The 7,500-nt window shown below is 38.0% G+C and overlaps 1 protein-coding gene and 1 pseudogene across 2 annotated transcripts in view; both read left to right on the plus strand.

Moving 5' to 3' along the window:
• Window positions 1-1,801, plus strand: part of LOC147562661 (photosystem II CP47 reaction center protein) — a 6,064-nt gene extending 4,263 nt beyond the window's left edge. Inside the window, exons 1-2 of the mRNA XM_086657391.1 lie at window positions 1-165; window positions 954-1,801. The exon at window positions 1-165 is cut by the window's left edge and continues 4,263 nt beyond it. The gene's annotated coding sequence lies outside the window, so the exon portion shown is untranslated. The remainder of the gene's footprint in view (window positions 166-953) is intronic.
• LOC147562662 (cytochrome b6 pseudogene) overlaps window positions 1-1,801 on the plus strand; it is a 1,983-nt pseudogene extending 182 nt beyond the window's left edge. Inside the window, exon 2 of the transcript XR_015231798.1 lies at window positions 921-1,801. The product of XR_015231798.1 is annotated as a cytochrome b6 pseudogene (transcript). The remainder of the gene's footprint in view (window positions 1-920) is intronic.
• Window positions 1,802-7,500: the final 5,699 nt, after the last annotated feature.

Here is a 7,500-nt window from a genome sequence, read left to right on the forward strand (position 1 = left end):
TAATTCTTCCGTTTTACTGGACGGAATTTCAATGAATTAGGCCCATAAGAACCATGAAGTCCTGGTTTTTCAATCAAAAATGAATTACTTAGGACTCGTATTTCTAGGGCATTCTGGTAGTTCGACCGTGGAATTCCTTTGTTTCGGTATTTCCGGAATATGAGTGTGTGACTTGTTATAATTGATCCTATTGATAGTACAGAGAATGGGTCTGTCATCTCGATAGAGATGGTTCTACCTCGTCGGATATTCATTCGAATATCTGGAGCACGGAATCCGTGGAATAGATCAAGAAATATTTGCACTATGATTCATACCTACTATTCAGACCTCGCGACCGGACTCAAAAAACAAAGAGTTATAATTCTAAATCGAAGGTTTTTTCTTTGTTCAAAATATAAGCATAAGCGGGATTTTGAACAAAGGACAAATGTTTCTCTGGATTTTTAGTCATTACATCTATTCATTGAATAAGTGATGATCAAACGGTTCTTACTCAGAGAACCTTTGGGCTGGGCTTGGGGGCTCTATTGAATCATCGTGGTTCTAGTATGAATCTGAGGTTTCAATCGATTCATAGGGTCTCAACAAGAGAATTCCTATCATATCAATAATAAAAAAAGTAAATCTACATTACACACAAAGAAAAACAAAATACCAAATCAAAATAAATAAAAAATAGGGAAAGAGAAGATTCAAGAGGCCTGTAACGATCAAGATAAAGACGAATGAGCCGACTTGAGATTTTGGCATTATCATCACAAAGAAGAACTTCAGGGTTTTTGGCCCTTTGTATCTTCAGAGAGAAGGTTGAATCGGGGATAAGAAGTTTCAAACTTTCTATTACATATCCGTTGCAACCAGTATTTGGGTGTTTCCGCTTGAGCTGTACGAGATGAAATTCTCATATACGGTTCTAAGAGGGGGAGTCCCCTTGGTTTACCTATCTCAATAAAGTATATGATTGGTTCGAAGAGCGTCTCGAGATTCAGGCGATTGCAGATGATATAACTAGTAAATATGTTCCCCCTCATGTCAACATATTTTATTGTCTAGGAGGGATTACGCTTACTTGTTTTTTAGTACAAGTAGCTACGGGGTTTGCTATGACTTTTTACTACCGTCCGACCGTTACCGAGGCTTTTGCCTCGGTTCAATATATAATGACTGAAGCTAACTTTGGTTGGTTAATACGATCAGTTCATCGATGGTCGGCAAGTATGATGGTCTTAATGATGATCCTGCACGTATTTCGTGTGTATCTCACCGGTGGATTTAAAAAACCTCGCGAATTGACTTGGGTTACGGGTGTGGTTCTGGCTGTATTGACCGCATCTTTTGGTGTAACTGGTTATTCCTTACCTCGGGACCAAATTGGTTATTGGGCAGTAAAAATCGTGACAGGCGTACCTGACGCTATTCCTGTAATAGGATCACCCTTGGTCGAGTTATTACGCGGAAGTGCTAGTGTGGGTCAATCTACCTTGACTCGTTTTTATAGTTTACACACTTTTGTATTACCTCTGCTTACTGCCGTATTTATGTTAATGCATTTCCCAATGATACGCAAGCAAGGTATTTCTGGTCCTTTATAGAGAAGACAGATCATAGATATTTGTAATCAATCATATATCATTTTGGGGAGGAACAATAGTATTTCATTGCTAGAAATATGGATTATAAAAAAAAAAAAAATAAGACATTTATTTGGATATTTACCTTCAACTTCGCAATATTATATTATTTATTTGATATGAATAGTTGAAGTGGATTCTCCGAAGAGAAAATGGATTATGGGAGTGTGTGACTTGAACTATTGATTGGCCCGTGCAGATATATGATTTTATCCGCCACATTGGAATTTACAACCAAATGTGTCTCTGTTCCAACCACCACGTAAGCCCCATACCGAGGATAGGCTGGTTCGCTCGAGGAGAATTTTTTCTATGATCAGAGCCGAATCATGTCGTGCATCAACAGGCTCCGTAAGATCCAGTAGAATAAGTGATGTGGCAAGATCCAGATTATGTTCTATCTATTCCACTTACTTAATAGTATGGAAATGCATTCATTTCCTTTGCATCGATTACGATCTATGATACTATCGGAGTGAAACAAGGGATCTAAAGAAGAATAGAGGCTAGACTATATTAGTAACAAGTAAATCCTTTGTATGTTGTATGTAAGAAGACTCGAGAGATGTTGGGGCGAAACACAATCGCAAGGTATGAGACGACCCAAAATGCATTTGATCATGATCAAATTTGTAAGCCTACTTGGGTATTGAGCATTTACCTGTAAGAACTAAATTCTTTGCAATGCGTAGTTGCAACTCCGGAAAATTGTATCCGGTAAATCTTTTCTTACATAGAGTCATATATGTGTGGGTATGGCTGACATATAGATTTTCTATGGATCTATTTGATTCCTGTGATTCTTGCTCGAGCCGGATGATGAAAAATTATCATGTCCGGTTCCTTCGGGGGATGGATCCATACGAATTCGCCTATCCCAATAACAAAGAAACCTGACTTGAATGATCCTGTATTAAGAGCTAAATTGGCGAAAGGAATGGGTCATAATTATTATGGAGAACCCGCATGGCCCAACGATCTTTTATATATTTTTCCAGTAGTAATTCTAGGTACTATTGCATGTAATGTAGGTTTAGCAGTTCTAGAACCGTCAATGATTGGCGAACCTGCGGATCCATTTGCAACTCCTTTGGAAATATTACCCGAATGGTATTTCTTTCCCGTATTTCAAATACTCCGTACAGTACCAAATAAGTTATTGGGGGTTCTTTTAATGGTTTCAGTACCAGCGGGATTATTGACAGTACCCTTTTTGGAGAATGTTAATAAATTCCAAAACCCATTTCGTCGTCCAGTAGCTACAACCGTCTTTTTGATTGGTACCGCAGTAGCCCTTTGGTTGGGTATTGGAGCAACATTACCTATTGATAAATCTCTAACTTTAGGTCTTTTTCAAATTAACTCAACCGTGAAATAGAAATAAAAAACCACGACGTATGTATCTAGGGAGGATTCACTTTGAAGCGACTATTCCCTAGATACATCTATTCAATGGAATTCTAGATCTATCCCGAATATACGGATCGTGCTGAAGATTCAAAACCAATTTCATTTTCTTCTTTTTTTATAAAAAAAAGAAGAAATCATTCCAATGTATTTAAAAATGAAAACTGATTCTTCGGTAAATTAATTGCGAAATGCTTTTGTAGAATGTCTAATATCTGTTTTACCTCTTCTATGCGAAAATGCTCAATTTTCATAAGATCTTCTTGACTCTTATTCAAAAGGTCCAATAATGTATATATATTGGACCTTTTGAGGCAATTATAGATCCTGGGAGGCAATTCTGATTGGTCAATAAAAATACATTTCAATGCTATTTCTTTTTTGTTTTTCCTTAGTTTATCCAATCTATCATGAAAGGTAAAAAAGGGTATAGTAACCCTGTTTTGATTGTCCTCTAAATGTATGTCCTGCTCTTCCGCATGTAGAAAAGGTATAAATAAATCAATCAAATTACGGGAGGCTTCGTGAAGTGCTTCTTTAGGAGTTAAACTTCCATTCGTCCAGATTTCTAGAAAAAGTATTTCTTGTTTTTCATTTCCATTCCCATAAGAATGAATACTATGATTCGCATTTCGAACAGGCATGAATACAGCATCTATAGGAAAACTTTCACCTTGGGCGTTATTTGGTGTTTTCATACGATATCCGCGATTCCTTTCGATTTGTAATCCAATACACAAATCGATAGGTTCCGTTAGGCTAGCTATATGCTGTGTAGTATCAACGATTTCCACAGAAGGCGGTGAGATGATGTCTTGAGCAGTTACGTATCCAGGACCCTTGACGCAAATGGATGCGTCGTGAGTTCCATACAGATTACTTCTCAATACAATTTCTTTCAAATTCATTAAAATTTCATGTACGGATTCTTCAATACCTACTATGGTAGAATATTCATGTGGTATCTTCTCAGATTTTGCACGTGTGATACATGTTCCTTCTATTTCTCCAAGCAAAGCCCTTCGCATCGCGATGCCTATTGTATCGGCTTGACCTCTCATAAGCGGAGACAGAATAAAACGGCCATAATAAAGGCGCTTACTGTCTGCTCTTGATTCAACACACTTCCACTGTAGTGTCCGAGTAGATACTGCTACTTCCTCTCGAAGCATAGTTATTTGATCAGATCATTGAATCATTTATTTCTCTTGAAATCTGTTCAATTCTTATTTCTACACACGTCTTTTTTTAGGGGGTCTACATCCATTATGTGGCATAGGGGTTACGTCCCGTACAAAACTTAAGAGTATACCACTTCTACGAATGGCTCGTAATGCTGCATCTCTTCCGAGACCAGGACCTTTTATCATGACTTCTGCTCGTTGCATACCCTGATCTACTACTGTACGAATAGCATTTCCTGCCGCGGTTTGAGCAGCAAACGGTGTCCCTCTTCTTGTGCCCCTGAATCCACACGTCCCGGCGGAGGACCAAGAAACTACCCGACCCCGTACATCTGTAACCGTTACAATGGTATTGTTGAAACTTGCTTGAACATGAATAACACCTTTTGGTATTCTACGTCCATTCTTACGTGAACCAATACGCCCATTCCTACGTGAACCACCTCTTGGTATAGGTTTTGCCATATTTTATCATCTCATAAATATGAGTCAGAGATATACGGATATATCCATTTCAGGTTAAAACAGATCCTTTATTTAATTTGTACATTTGGTCCTTTAGCGAGTCCTTTTTTAAAAGGATTATCCTTGTCTCTGTTTATGTCTCGGGTTGGAACAAATTACTATAATTCGTCCCCGCCTACGGATCAGTCGACATTTTTCACAAATTTTACGAACGGAGGCCCTTATTTTCATATTTGTCATTCCTTACCTTAATTCCGAATCTACTCCTTGGAAGAAAATAAGTCTCTTGAAATTTTGAACCTCGAGTTGTATCCCCACGAAAGTCATGTTGAAAAAGACACCTAATCATTCGAATCTTTGTTGCGGAGTCTATAAATTATACGTCCCCGGGTTGAATCATAACGACTTACTTCGATTTTGACTCTATCTCCTGGTAGTATCCGTATAAAACTACGTCGGATCTTTCCTGAGACATAACCTAGAATCAGATCTTCATTATCTAAACGAACCCGGAACATACCATTGGGAAGTGATTCAGTAATTAAACCTTCATGAGTCAATTTTTGTTCTTTCATTCCAGGTAACCCCCTTGAAGTATCAACTAATGGAGGAGGAGTGATATTAGACAACCAGCCCTTCCTCTTTTTTTTTATTTATTTTTTTTCACAAATAGGAAGTTACCGAGTCAATTCGGATACTAGAAGGGTCACCATATATAACACAAAATTTCTCCTCCGATTCCTTCTAGTCGAGCCTCTCGGTCTGTCATTATACCTCGAGAAGTAGAAAGAATTACAATCCCCATTCCTCCTAAAATCCTAGGGATTCGTTGATAGTATAGAATAGATTCGTAGACCGGGCCGGCTGATACGTTTTAAAATAGTTCTATATGGTCCTTTTCTATTTCTTCTATGTCGCAGGGTTGAAACCAAAAAATATTTGTTGCTTTCTCGATGTTTTCTCACGTTTTCGATAAAGCCTTCTCGTAGAAGTATTTTCACAATGCTTTCGGTGATATTAGTAGATGCTATTCGAACCGTTCCTTTTTTATCCATGTCAGCATTTCGTATAGAAGTTATTATGTCGGCAATAGTGTCCCTACCCATGATGAACTATAATTATCGGTGCCTCCGAGTTTTGATATAATCAACATGCTCTTTTTTTTTTTTATGAATTCTTAAGGGATATACGTGATACACAATCTACTAAATTAATTTAATCTATTTCCGAGACCTACTATATTATGGTCTCGTCTATTAGTATTTATAATACCTCGGGGGCTAATGAGACTATTTTAGTAAAATTCAACTGTCTCAATTCCCGAGCTATCGCACCAAAAACTCGAGTTCCTTTTGGATTTCCTTCTTGATCAATGACAACTGCAGCATTGTCATCATATCGTATTATCATACCGTTGTCACGTTTAAGTTCTTTACATGTACGTACAATTACAGCTCTGATCACCTCTGATCTTTCTAGAGGCATATTGGGCACTGCTTCTTTGATTACAGCAACAATAACGTCACCAATATGAGCATAACGGCGATTACTAGCTCCTATGATTCGAATACACATCAATTCTCGAGCCCCGCTGTTGTCCGCTACATTTAAATGGGTCTGAGGTTGAATCATATCATTTTTTTTTTATCTTTTCTTTCAATGCAAAGAAAGGGCAAAGGAAAAAAAGAAATATTGTTTGTCCAGAAACAAAAATCTGCGGTTGTTTTTTATCACAAAAACCCCTTTCCTTTGGTTGCACATCCCTATTCCGCAATAAGGAATTGGGTTCGTATAGGCATTTTGGACGCAGCGATTGAAATAGCTTCTCTGGCTACAATTTCTGATACTCCACCCATTTCATAAAGTATTCGACCCGGTTTAACGACCGATACCCAATATTCGGGAGATCCTTTCCCCGAACCCATACGCGTTTCCGTAGGTCTTACTGTAACAGGCTTGTCTGGAAATAGACGTACCCATATTTTTCCACCACGACGCGCATATCGTGTCATTGCTCGTCTCCCTGCTTCTATTTGTCTAGATGTGATCCAAGCGGGTTCAAGTGCCTGAAGAGCATATCTACCGAAACTAATATGATTGCCTCGATAAGATATTCCCTTCATTCTTCCTCTATGTTGTTTACGGAATCTGGTTCTTTTGGGGTTATAGTTGATGGTTGTTTCTCAATGCCATCTCTACTGCAGAACCGGACATGAGAGTTTCTTCTCATCCAGCTCCTCGCGAATGAAACGATTCATTACTATTACAAATATGTAGTGAATTAATAATACACTGAATCATGGGATTTTTTGAGATCGAATCTGTCACGTAAAAATTTTAATGTCTTGGATTTATATACAACTAGACATATATTTTTATGAAAATCGATTTTTTAGAACTATAACGAATCTTTATTTTGACCCTTATTGAATCCCTCAAAACTTAGCAATCCAATAAGGCTTTCGCGGGCGAATATGGACTCTTTCAATATCTCTTTCATACGTAGGGTCAGGTCAGCCCATGACCTCTAAATGAATTGATTCCTGGTTCTTTCCGCCATCCCACCCAATGAATCATTAGGATTCGTTTTCAATAGAATCTTCTGCAGTCACAGGTTCCGTCGTTCCCATCACTTCTTGATTAATGGCTAGGCCTGAACTCTGCAATGGAGCTCCTAATTAAATTTGTTATTCCTGAGTCAATCTACTCAGTCTTTATTGACTCGATGCTCTTTATTATTTTTCCTATGAACCGGATTCATTTAATTATGTAATTATAATTATGGCCGAATCCAATCCATAGTGATGCTT

The sequence above is a fragment of the Eschscholzia californica genome, unplaced genomic scaffold, assembly GCF_041429995.1.
Source record: "Eschscholzia californica isolate CP2 unplaced genomic scaffold, dmEscCali1.0.p SCAF_103, whole genome shotgun sequence".
NCBI lineage: Eukaryota > Viridiplantae > Streptophyta > Magnoliopsida > Ranunculales > Papaveraceae > Eschscholzia > Eschscholzia californica.